The following is a 12,485-nucleotide window of genomic DNA, read 5'->3' as shown; positions in this document are numbered from 1 at the left end:
CCCTTGTGAAGACCGTCATTCTCACATGGAGATTTTTTGTGACTATTGTGATGCGATTTCACAAACCGGAGTGACTCAAGACCAAATTCGATGGGTCTTATTTCCTTTTTCTCTAATTGGTACCGCGAAACAATGGTTGAAGAGCCTTGATAAGGCTACTCTAGGAATTGACTCTTGGAAGAAGTTGGCTCTAGCTTTCTACAAAAAATTTTATCCTCCGGAAAAGATTAACATGCTAAGAGGTCAAATTACGGGTTTTAAGCAAAGGGACGAAGAATCTTTGTATGAAGCTTGGGAGCGATTCAAAGGAAATTGTCGCTCATGTCCTCATCATGGACTTAGCGAGTGGTTCTTGGTACAACAATTTTGGAATGGAATTTATAAAGATTCCCGAAACATTCTCAACATGGGATCAAATGGTATGTTCACCGAAGTGGACGATAATCAAACTTGGAACAAGATTGAGGAAATGGCGGTCCATAATTCACAATATAGTAGACCTCTCAAGGCTACTAGAGGAGGATAGCATGAAGTGGACTCTATTACTCAATTGGGTGCTCAACTTAGTGCTCATATTGATACCATCAACTTGAAGTTTGAAAAGGCTATGGCTAAACTTGAAGAAGCCTCAAAATCACCAAAGCAACATGTTAATGCCATGGTGGCATCTTCATCAATCCCAAGTGGGAAATGTGAGAATTGTGGAACTTTGGGACATGACCAAAGTGAATGTAGGGGAACAAGTGAGCAAGTGAATTCTTTTCAAGCATACAAAAATGGTACCCCTTATTCCAACTATTACAATGAAAACACCAAATTCCACCCAAATCTCTCATAAAAAAGCCAAAATGTTCAAAACCCTCAACCAACATACACCCCACCTCCCATGAGAAACCAAAATCAAAGACCCTTTTACAACCAAAACGAAGGTTATCAAAATCAAACCCCATAAAATCGACAAAATGACCAAGGTTTTGATGTTCAAAGAGCGGTCCTCCAAATGCAAAAGAATCAAGAAGAATTTTTCACTCAAATGCAAAAAGATAGCCAAGCAAAAGACATCACCATCAACAACATCCTAGCCCACACAAAAATGTTGGAAACTCAAATGACCCAACTATTATCTTCAAGCTCTCAAAGACAAAAGGGGCAATTACCACCTCAAAGTAATCCCCCAAGACATGAAACGGTTAGTGTCATCTCACAAAAAACAAACCATTCAAATGCTTCCATGTTAAGATTTCCCGGAATCATACATGGTCAAGTACAAATCAAGTTCTTCCAAATCCTAGGATAGAACAAATCATGATTGCACTTGTGTGATAGAGACAAGACACCTCGATGACGTGCGACATGGCTCGTGCTTCTTTGAGCAGCTCATGCGGCCACGTCGCTCAAAACACATACAACCACTCATTTTCTTATAAATACCCCTCAAATGCCACCATTTGAGAGTTACGCGAGAGTCCGCCCCCTCTTTTCCCCTTAAAATTCTAGATTCGACTTCTCAAGTCACAATCCGACACGTGTTTACGACCTACCGATCATAGACACAAGCCTTACACATTGTTTGGTACCGTCATCGTGCATTAAATCACTTGACCGACCATCTCGACCACTACATCATCACTAAACTTAACAAAACACTCTTTTACTTACTAAAACGGTTTTTAAAACGAGTTTTTCGGCCAAACAAGGTGATACACTTTCGTCGGTTTCTCGCCACAAGCCTAGCATGTAAGTATGAGGGTGTAAAAATCTTCTTTTATCATGTTTTCATATGTTTGATGACTATAACATGCTAAATCATGAATAACATGGTCCAAAACATGGGAAGAAACAGCCAAAACCGGATTTTTGGTTGAGGCAGAGGCTACTTACGTAGCAAACAAGCTCGCGCCTCAAGTGGCCTGCCAAACCTAAATCCAAACCGTGTTTTGTCTCTTTATCCCTTCTATTTTTATTTCATATTTCCAATCGGTTTTTACCATTTCAAATATTTTCAAACCTTTTTTTATGAAAGGTTTTTAACCATAAAACATTTTCACCCTTGGTTCCTAATACCATGACGGTTTAATCCGTGTTTCGGTGATAATATTTGGTTAATTACATTATAAAGGGTATTTTAAAGCCTTTTATTTCATTTATTAACATTTTGAAGGGTATTTTAAAGCCTTTCTCATTTCTTTACATTTTCAACAAATGTATTAGTCATCAACACAAAGTCATCCTTGGTTCTACATACCATGTCGGATTTTAACCCGAGTACGATGATGAATATTGACTAATTACAAATAAATGAACTTAAAACAACTAGTTCATAATTATTTTCAAAACTATTCATGTCAAGCTTGAAAACAGAACCCGACATCGAATATTGTCAAAACAATGACGATTATTCAATTCTCGTTCTTCAAATCAACACAAAAGCGGCCTAAACGGTCTTTTCAAATCAAGATGGGTTCAAACACCCAATTTTCAATACGTTTTACAAACCCTTTCAATGGTCAGAACACGTCTTCCATCGTTTGCTGACCCGCGCCTAAACAGGCCTCTCATTTTTCTATTTTCAAACCAGGGCAGACCCACTTGCATCGCCAACAGGGTCGCGCCTCTTCTGGCTGTCTGATACAAGGTCTGTTCCCTTTCAGTATTTGTCCAGGACGATCCCGACTTTGGTTAACCCGAATTCAGGATGGATCAGATGACGAATCTGCCCACTCAACATCATATTTGCAAAATGCCTTACTAAGACAAATGGATCGCATTATGCACCATAAACCTAATTCGGTAAATGGATGTTTAATTTCCGTATTGCATGCAAATCAGCATTAAATCCAACTCGACATCTTATACTTGATACTTGGATTTAACAAACCGACATAGAAAGCACACATGTTAGGTTCAAACTAGTGGATATTCATGCATTTACCCGTTTTATCAATTTTTGATTTTAACCAACCAAGATCGATCAGTAGAGGCCGCTACTGTGGGCGGGATTGGGTGTCTGATTAAAGGGCTTTCCAATACGTACCTTCACCTCTTACCCATAAACTTTGGATAGTGGACGACCTTATCCAGGGCGTACGAGAGTCATTCTAGAGATAGGATTCTAAAGAGGGACGATTCCTTATATTTAGTACCTATGTCAAACCCTGCTTTGTGCTTAGTTTGACCGAGGTATAAAGTGGATTCGAACGGGTTCCAAGCATCCCACAAATGCTTGGTGGCGACTCCGAATATCTCTTGCATCGTTTCGAGACTCTTGCCGAGATGAAACCGACCAATCTAAAACGATCCGGTCGAAAGCATCCTTACGCCGCTAAGCGTGGCTTTCAAAATGACCGCTGCCGTTGTCCACAGATCGGCTGGGCATATGCAGGTGAGCCATGTCCACTGATTGGCGACTCCGCTGGGGAAAATTAGGACACTTGTATCTTTGTGATCCCTAGATGGTGAGACTCGAACGAGGTCTTGGTAGAAATGCATTAATTGATATTACGATCACGGTCGGGTTCCTTGTCCGGGCCCACAACCTAACCCTTTTAGACCAATTGGCTCGTCCCGTCGGTGTGAGTTTTCTCATGCCCGCGTCTCGAATCCTGATTGAGTCAAGCATACCATTGATGTTACACATTTCTGTTTCGTCAAAGAGCTTTCATCACCTTTGAGCACGAGGCTAGGGCACACTCCTTACACATTTTGTTTGGATTGGTATCCCTCTCGAAAATCGGGGTTTGATTGCTTGGTGTGTAACCCACCCATTTAAGCCAAAACCCATGTCAGCATTATGCATAATATAATGAAACTGTGAGTGCTTATGTGTTACGTGATCATAAGTCCTTCCGTGTCATTTTCAAACTTTCAAAAACACCTTTTTGCGCCGTTATAATGGCCATTCAAACCTCGGTCTTTCGCTGACCGTTGCTTTTCAACACGCCTTTCTAGGCCGTTGTAATGACGATTTTCAAACCCGGTTTTTTATAACCATTTCAACACGCCTTTCTAGGCCGTCGTAATGACGATTTTCAAACCCGGTTTTTTACAACCATTTCAACACGCCTTTCCAGGCCGTCGTAATGACGATTTTCAAACTCGGTTTTCTAAAACCATTTCAAAACACCGTTTTACGCCGTTATAATTGCCGCATCAGGACACGGATTTTAACCCATCTCACGCCGACAATGGCTCTTTCAAACCTCAGAAAGGAACACACCCCTTTCTCGAGACACTTTCGAGATCCCGGGGACCATACACCGTCCCTGAGACCTTTTCAAACATTTAAAAACTCGATTTTCAACACATACAATTTTGAATTTCAAAAACCGTCTCTGGAAACAGTACATTGGTTTCCGAGCCGACATAAATTCAAACCGTCTTTTGCAAACAAACTTAAGACAACCTTTCAACTGACCGAATTTTGGAGAACCTTATTCTTCAGAAGCCGTCCATAAAGCGATAAACGAATCTTTTTGAAAATCTCTATTTTCGAAATCTTCAGTCCACCATTCCAATTCCGCCTCGTGTCTATCGAGTTAGAGCAAACGTACTTATGAGTCTTTACTTATGAGTCGTCTCACCACGAGACTCGTCCAACGGCGTCACGCCACTACATTGGACGCGAGTCAAAAAGTTCGGTCAACACCGTCACGTTATAAATCGAGTCAGCACCGAGGTACCACGCACGGTCATCCTCTTCTTGCTGAGTCTGATCTTTGTTCCGTCCTTTGTGTTTTATGCGTTCAGTCTTTGAACCGTGTCGGATTGAGTTGTAATGTGAGCCGTTTTTCTGCCTCAGAACCATGGCCCCATCTTCAACTTCGTCCAACAACAATGACAACAGAGATGTTACAACTGTCCAGCTAGCCAGCCTACTAACTGCTCTTAAGGTAACCCTAGACCGTGTAGAGACCCGTATCGACATCCTAGAAAACAAGGAAACTGGAGAACACAACACTCCGCCTTTGACTGAAACTGAGAAAAGGCTCAAACTCTTGGAAGAACAACTCCTAGCCCGGGGTAACAATATCCACCTCGAGAACAATCGAAGATTTGAACCCGTTGGGGATCAACTACCTGACAACTTTACCTTGAGTGATGTGCCCAAATTCAAAGGAGTGGAGGACCCACTCAATCACATCTGAGCCTTCAAGGACTACATGGCCATAAAAGGGGTCAAACAAGAACTCTTCACCCGGATCTTTCCATCATCCCTGGAACCAATCCCTCACCAATGGTACTACTCCCTTGACCCGAAGAACCTCACTACCTGGGATGAGGTCGCAGTTGAATTTGCTAAGCAATATGCCGAAAATGTCGAGATTCAAGCCAACACCCGTACTCTTGAGGTCCTAACTCAAAATGATAAAGAGGGATTCACGGAATTCCTAACCCGTTGGAGGAGAGTAAGCACTCAATTGGTCAGGAAGCCAAGCGAGTCAACTTTGGTGGAGAAATTTTTCAACAATATCCGCCCGGTATATGTCAACTTGCTGAGATACCAAAACATCAAGACATTCTAAGATCTACAAATCCTTGGAACCCGCATTGAAGACGACCTCCGAAAGGGTGTCCTAGCCAAAACCACCGGTAGAGGCTACCAGGGATCTACTTCAACCGGATGTCGCCTCTATGGTCAAACAAACAAAATTGACGAGTTTAACCTCCTCGAGCCAACCGCAAAAAGAGCTGAGCGCCCTCAAAGAGGGTTCACCAACATAGGGTCAACTTATGCAAGCGCCCTAAAAAGGCTTATCAAACAAGGGAAATTACAACCAATCGGACCCACTCCGGATCCGTCTGATGCTAAGAAGTGCCGTTTCTGGAACCCTAATACCTACTACCAATACCACCAAGGGAAAGGTCATGACACGGAAACATGTTTCAAGCTCAAACACGTCATTCAGTACATGATTGTGAAAGGGGAATTACCTTTACCTCCACCAACTAAACCAAATAACAAGACGAACCCTTTGGGAATCCATGCTATCTCCGATGACGAGCCTACCTTGGATTACTCACACCTCATCTTACCAATTGATGATGAGGTGAATGCCCTGGATAAGGATGCCTCAGACGGGGTATTCGTGGTCAGCATCGCAACCATGCTTGACATGTTCCAACAAGTTGAGGAGGCTATAGCCAGTCTCTCGGAAAGGATTACTTGACTTGACGATGCCTACCGCCGGTTAATTTTCAACCCACCAACACCAACACTGCGCCCGAGGGAGGGTCCTCCAAACACCCAAAACTACCCTCACCAAGAAGGATTGGTCCCGCAACCATTCTATCACGCACCCCACAACAATTAGCCCCACAATAATCAACCCCACAAAAAGTACCCTCACAAAAACTACCCAACAAGGAAGACCCCTCCAAGGTACTCTCGAGATCCCGAAGTCAATGGTATCTGGAGAGATGACGCTGAGGACGTTTATGTGGTCCCGGGAAAAGGGAAACAGGCAAAAGAGATCGGTCATCTTGCCCGATCCGGACGCCCCTATCAAAACCCAAACAATTCAAAAGTCATTCCAACAACGAATGACCAATTTGTCCTAGACGTGGACACCCAACCCAGGACTCCCGAGAATTCGATCCTCAAACAGCTGCAAAAAACAAATGCCGAAATTTCAATTTGGCAACTGATTGCTACATCCTTCGAGAATCGACAAGCTCTTCTCCAAGCCTTGGGAAAACTAACTGTTCCCTCTACCTCCTCCCCTGAAGAAGTGGTAGCACACATGACAAGGGATGTCCCCGACCTGAATAACCCGGTCATCTTCTCTGATGAGGATATCCCTCCCTTCAAAGCCAACCATAACCTAGCCCTATAAATCACCGTGCAGTGCTTCAAAAAGAATGTGCCTATGGTTCTTGTGGATGACGGATCCGCGGTTAATGTCATTCCCCTAAAAACGGCTCATAAACTGGGTATCAAAAAAGCTAATTTGGTCCCAACAAATCAAGGAGTACGCGCTTATGACGGCACTGGTCGTAAGGTTGTGGGGCTTATCACCCTAACCGTTACAACCGGACCTTTGGAAATGCAAAACAGTTTTTAGGTGGTCGACATCGACGCTTCCTTCAACATGCTTCTGGGATGCCCCTGGATTCACGCCGTCAAAGCAGTTACCTCAACCCTTCATCAGAAAATCAGGGTCCCTTTCAACGGGAAGACGATCACAATTCCCGCTTCCCCGATCAAAGCCGTCATAAAAAAGGGAATAGCCTCCCAAGCCATTGAGGAGGACGACAGTGAGATGTGGGGATTCCGAGCTGTGAATGCCCTAACCGATAAATCAACACCCTTTGATTGTGACCCATTTGCCAACCTCACAGTCAACCGCATTCTCATGCGCCAGGGTTACTTCCCGGGTTCACCCCTTAATCCGGTGAAGAGCACCTTACCTCCCTTGAAACAGGCTAAGGTCCCCAACTGATGTGACCATTATTTGAGCATATTTAGTCCCCGAATTAGCCTTGTTCCCATGCTTTTTAGTGCATATTTAGGTCATTTATTGTCTTTAGTCCTTTGTTTTGCATATTCTTTGAGGTTTTGTACCCTTGGTAGGAAAGGAGTACAAACCTTGCATTTTCATGGCAAAATAGAGCTAAATTGATTGAATTCAATGACCAAGCATCAAAGAGAAGACAAGACTAGAAGGCCTTTGTACATATTATAGTAGTTGGGCAATGATGAGAAAAGATCCTTGCATCCCCGACAAAATCCCCGAGGATTGTTTGAAGAAGAAGGAAGAAGAAGGAAGAAAATAAGAAAGGAAGAAGCTGACCAAGAATCCGAGCGGATTGCCCTCTTGACGCCCGTCCAAAACAAGGAATCCGAGCGTCTTCTTCAGAGGGACGCTCGTCCAACAAGACCACAATCCGCCCGTCCAGTCAATGAATCCGCTCGTCCAAAAGCCAGACAATCCGCTCGTCACGTGCCTTGGACGCTCGGATTGTGTTACAGCTATTCCGTTTTCTTCTTGTTCTATGAAGGATGCGCATATCTCGGAAAGACTAGCAAAAAGGAGACTCGCATATTTTTCTGAGAGGAGCAATTCCTCAAGGACTTAATCGTCATTTAAGCCCTTAGTAAACCTTAATTTGTGTACCTAATCCCCACCATAAATACCCCATTAGTCTAATTAGATAATGATGTTCTTCTTATCAATCTTTAGTGTAGTTTATATCATTCGAATCTCTCTTTAATCTTGTAATCAACTTTTAATAAAGTCTTAATACAAATCTCATTTCCTTAATCTCTCTTTTGTTCATCTTTTATTTTGGGTAATGGAAGATTATTTGGGTTATTATTGGGAGATTGACAACCTTCCAATCAATCATCAAGTACTTCTATTATTCTTTGCTTTATTATTGGAATCATTAGTAGGTATAATTCTCTTAATCCCTTTTTAATTATTGTTAATCATCTTCATTTATTCATCATGTTTTACTTTGTTGGTATGATTGACAACATTCCTAGCATGTTCAACATGATAATGAGTGAGTAGTTTCCTTAACTAGGGTTAATGGGCAATTAGGTGAAACCAACTTGGGGGATGATTCATGCTTAATTTAATATGCTTTCATAGTTGATTTGATTGCTTGTTGTGATCTCAACTTATGCACATGTTATGTTTGATGAAATGCGAGCCTATGAATCCTTGCATTTTTTTACCCATCACTTATCTTTTTAATGAGACTTGTAAGACATAAACCAACTCGAGTCTCATTAGACCATGCATATAGTTGAGTAGGGAAGATTAAGTCGACTTGTAGGTGTTGTACAATCTAAACGATTCGGCTCCGGGACCCAAACTTTCCTAGGATTGTAAGATATAAACCAACTCGATCCATCACAACAATAATTGCTTTGCTTATAATTTGAGAATATGTTTGTATGATCAATTCCCATGAATCCCCTATGACCCCATGACACCCTAGTGCCTTTTATCAATTGTTTACACCCCTTTTTAATCATCTTGCTTGTTTACTTTCATTGCTATTTAGTTTAGTGATCTTCTATTCCAACCCTAAATTGTGACACCCCTAGACACCGCTACTTGCAATTGAAGATCTCACTTCAACACCCGTCCCTTGGGATCCGACCTTTACTTGCCTCTTTACTAATAGTAGAGTTGTTTGTGGAGTTATAAATATTGTTTTGGTCTAGGTGCTCCTAACGACAAGTACCGAAAACTAAACCTCTCAAGAGGGCTCGACCAAAAATGGCGCCGTTGCCGGGGACGGTGTTAACTTGATTTAGATTTTCTTAGATTGATATTAGTTGTGTTTTTCTTTGCCTTAGGGAAGTAAAACTCCTCAAGGTTTGTTCTAATTATTTTCGAGTTGTTTGATATTTTGCATGTCTAGAAGATCACAAGGCAACTTGTTACCCTTTGATCACGAAATTGAAAGAACTTTGACAAACAATAGAAGACTTGCTAGAGGTACTTTGAGAGGTATTGGTGAGGTTGTAGATATTCAACAAAACACTATTGAGTTCGTCAATCCTTTTGCAAGAGATAGTGAGGAGAACCCAACACAAAATCAACCCACAATGCCTAAATTTTCATCACATTCCATACCAACCGAGGAGAACCTACCAAATGGTACTCCCACACCACAAAACTTAACCGGAAATTTCATTGCCAAATCCGCATTTATCCAATTAGTCGAAAGAAGCCAATTTGGGGGGATGCGTAGTGAAGACCCTTACTCTCACATGGAGACTTTTTGTGACTATTGTGATGCGATTTCTCAAACCGGTGTAACTCAAGACCAAATTCGATGGGTCATATTTCCTTTTTCTCTAATTGGCACCGCAAAACAATGGTTGAAAGGCCTTGATAAGGCTACTCTCGGAATTGAATCTTGGAAGAAATTGGCTCTAGCTTTCTACAAAAAGTTCTACCCACCGGAAAAGACTAACATGCTAAGAGCTCAAATTACGGGCTTTAAGCAAAGAGATGAAGAATCTTTGTATGAAGCTTCGGAGTGGTTCAAAGGAATTTGTCGCTCATGTCCTCATCATGGACTTGGCGAGTTGTTTTTGGTACAACAATTTTGGAATGGTCTTTATGAAGACTCAAGAAACATTCTCAACATGGGATCAAATGGTATGTTCACCGAAGTTGACGATAATCAAACTTGGAACAAGATTGAGGAAATGGCGGTCCATAATTCACAATATACTAGACCTCGCAAGGCTACTAGAGAAGGAAAGCATGAAGTGGACTCTATTACTCAATTGGGTTCTCAACTTAGTGCTCACATTGATACCATCAATTTGAAGTTCGAAAAAGCTATGGCTAGACTTGAAGAATCCTCAAAATCACCAAAGCATCATGTTAATACCATGACGGCATCTTCATCAATCCCAAGTGGGATATGTGAGAATTGTGGAACTTTGGGACATGACCAAAGTGAATGTAGGGGATCAAATGAACAAGTGAATGCTTTTCAAGCATACAAGAGTGGTACCCCTTATTCCAATTATTAAAATGAAAACACTAAATTCCACCCAAATCTCTCATACCAAAGCCAAAATGTTCAAAACCCTCAACCAACATACACCCCACTTCCCATGAGAAACCAAAATCAAAGACCCTTTTACAACCAAAACCAAGGTTACCAAAACCAAACTCCATACAATCAACAAAATGACCAAGGTTTTGATGTTCAAAAAGCGGTCCTTCAAATGCAAAAGAATCAACAAGAGTTTTTCACTCAAATGCAAAAGGATAGTCAAGCAAAGGAAATAACCATCAACAACATCCTAGCCCACACCAAAATGTTGGAAACCCAATTGACTCAACTAGCATCTTCAAGTTCTCAAAGACAAAAGGGGCAATTACCACTTCAAAGGAATCTCTCAAGACATGAAACGGTTAGTGCCATTCACTTGAGGAGTGGTACGAGGTATGAAGAACCAAAGAAGCAAGTTGAGGATGAAGTTGTGGAAGCTAGTGACAAAGAAGAACTTGTGCAAAACTCCAAGGATGGAGAACCATAAAAAAAAAAGAAGTTTCAAAGAAAAGTGAAGACAAGGCCACGGAGAAGGAACCCATTGTGATTAGACTTCCTTTTCCAAGTCATCAAGCTAAGCCCATATTTGATGACCAACTTGGAAAATTTATGGAAATTGTGAAGAATTTTGAAGTCTCGATTCCTTTTACGGAATTAATCAATCACGTGCCGGCCTATACAAAGTACATGAAGGACATCCTTACGAAAAAGAAGTCGATCCGGAAGCTTGAGAATATCGCCTTCACTAAGGTGAGTAGTGCAATCTTTCAAGGGAGTTCACCTCCAAAACTTAAAGATCCGAGAAGCTTCTCAATACCGTGTACCATTGGCGACACAACGATCAACAAAGCCCAATGTGATCTAGGGGCTAGTGTGAGTGTTATTATGCCGTATTCAGTGAGTAAAAGGTTAGGGATGGGAGAACTTAAATGTACCAACATCACACTCCAAATGGCCGATAGATCGACGAAAACACCATTAGGGATATGGGAAGATGTTCCCGTAAGAGTTGGGAAATTTTTCATCCCGGTGGACTTTGTCATTGTTGACATGGAAGAAGACTCCAATATTCCAATCATTCTAGGAAGACCTTTCTTGCACACCGCGGGTGAGGTGATAGATGTGAAGCATGGAGAGCTCACTCTAGAGGTGGGAGATGAGAGCATAACTTTCAATCTTGACAGAACCATGAGAGCTCTCTATTTGCATGAACCATGTTTTATGGTTGATCATTATAGCCGGAAGGATGATAGGAAGAAGTCGGAATTTCAATGGAAGAAGAAAGTTGATAATGCTCCATCAAAAGAGCAAGAGAACAACAACAAAGAGAGCTTGAAAAACTCACCCATGACAAGTGAAGAGGATGGCCTCATTGGCCAAATCAAGAAAGGAGGAGAGTTGTCTCTATCAACTCAAGAGATTTTTAATGACCAAGTAGACGAAGTTTGCGGTCTTTGGGACGATGAGTTTGAAGGGATTTTCAATCCCTACATTGGTAATGATATCGATCAAGACCAACATGAAGTACAACAAGTGCAAAGATCTATTGAGGATCTTTATCATGATAATGAACAAGCTTTTGACTACTTCTTCAAGGTGTTGAGTAACATCAACAACATTTTGAACATGCCCCCCTGACATCTCACTAAGGATGAGAGTTTGGTGGAGTCCTCTCCAAACCACCATTTGTAAATATTTCTAACTCCCTAACTTGCATTTTAATTCTTACATTGCATTTTTGTCATTTTTGGATTTTTGTGCCTTGATCAAGATATTCATCATTTTTGAGAGAAGTGAGGGAGGGACTAATGATTTTATTGATGTGTAGTGCTTTAACTTATTCTGGGGATAGCAATTGCCTAGGTATTCATGCCTTTGTAGTGCCCCTACAATGAAGAACACGGGATTTGAAGAATGAAAATGACACGGGATATGCAAGTGAACGGATGGATCTG

At 41.6% G+C, this 12,485-nt stretch overlaps 2 non-coding genes across 2 annotated transcripts; both read right to left on the bottom strand.

Moving 5' to 3' along the window:
• Positions 1–232: 232 nt before the first annotated feature.
• LOC141604415 (small nucleolar RNA R71) lies at positions 233–339 on the bottom strand. Its single transcript, XR_012526116.1, has one exon. It is a non-coding gene; the product is annotated as a small nucleolar RNA R71 (small nucleolar RNA).
• A 9,595-nt stretch (positions 340–9,934) lies between these two features.
• Positions 9,935–10,041, bottom strand: LOC141603254 (small nucleolar RNA R71). Its single transcript, XR_012525144.1, has one exon. It is a non-coding gene; the product is annotated as a small nucleolar RNA R71 (small nucleolar RNA).
• Between the last annotated feature and the right edge of the window lie 2,444 nt (positions 10,042–12,485).

Source organism: Silene latifolia, chromosome 9, assembly GCF_048544455.1.
Source record: "Silene latifolia isolate original U9 population chromosome 9, ASM4854445v1, whole genome shotgun sequence".
Lineage (NCBI taxonomy): Eukaryota > Viridiplantae > Streptophyta > Magnoliopsida > Caryophyllales > Caryophyllaceae > Silene > Silene latifolia.
The sequence above is the reverse complement of the archived record's forward strand: the minus strand, read 5'-3'. Positions and strand labels throughout refer to the sequence as shown.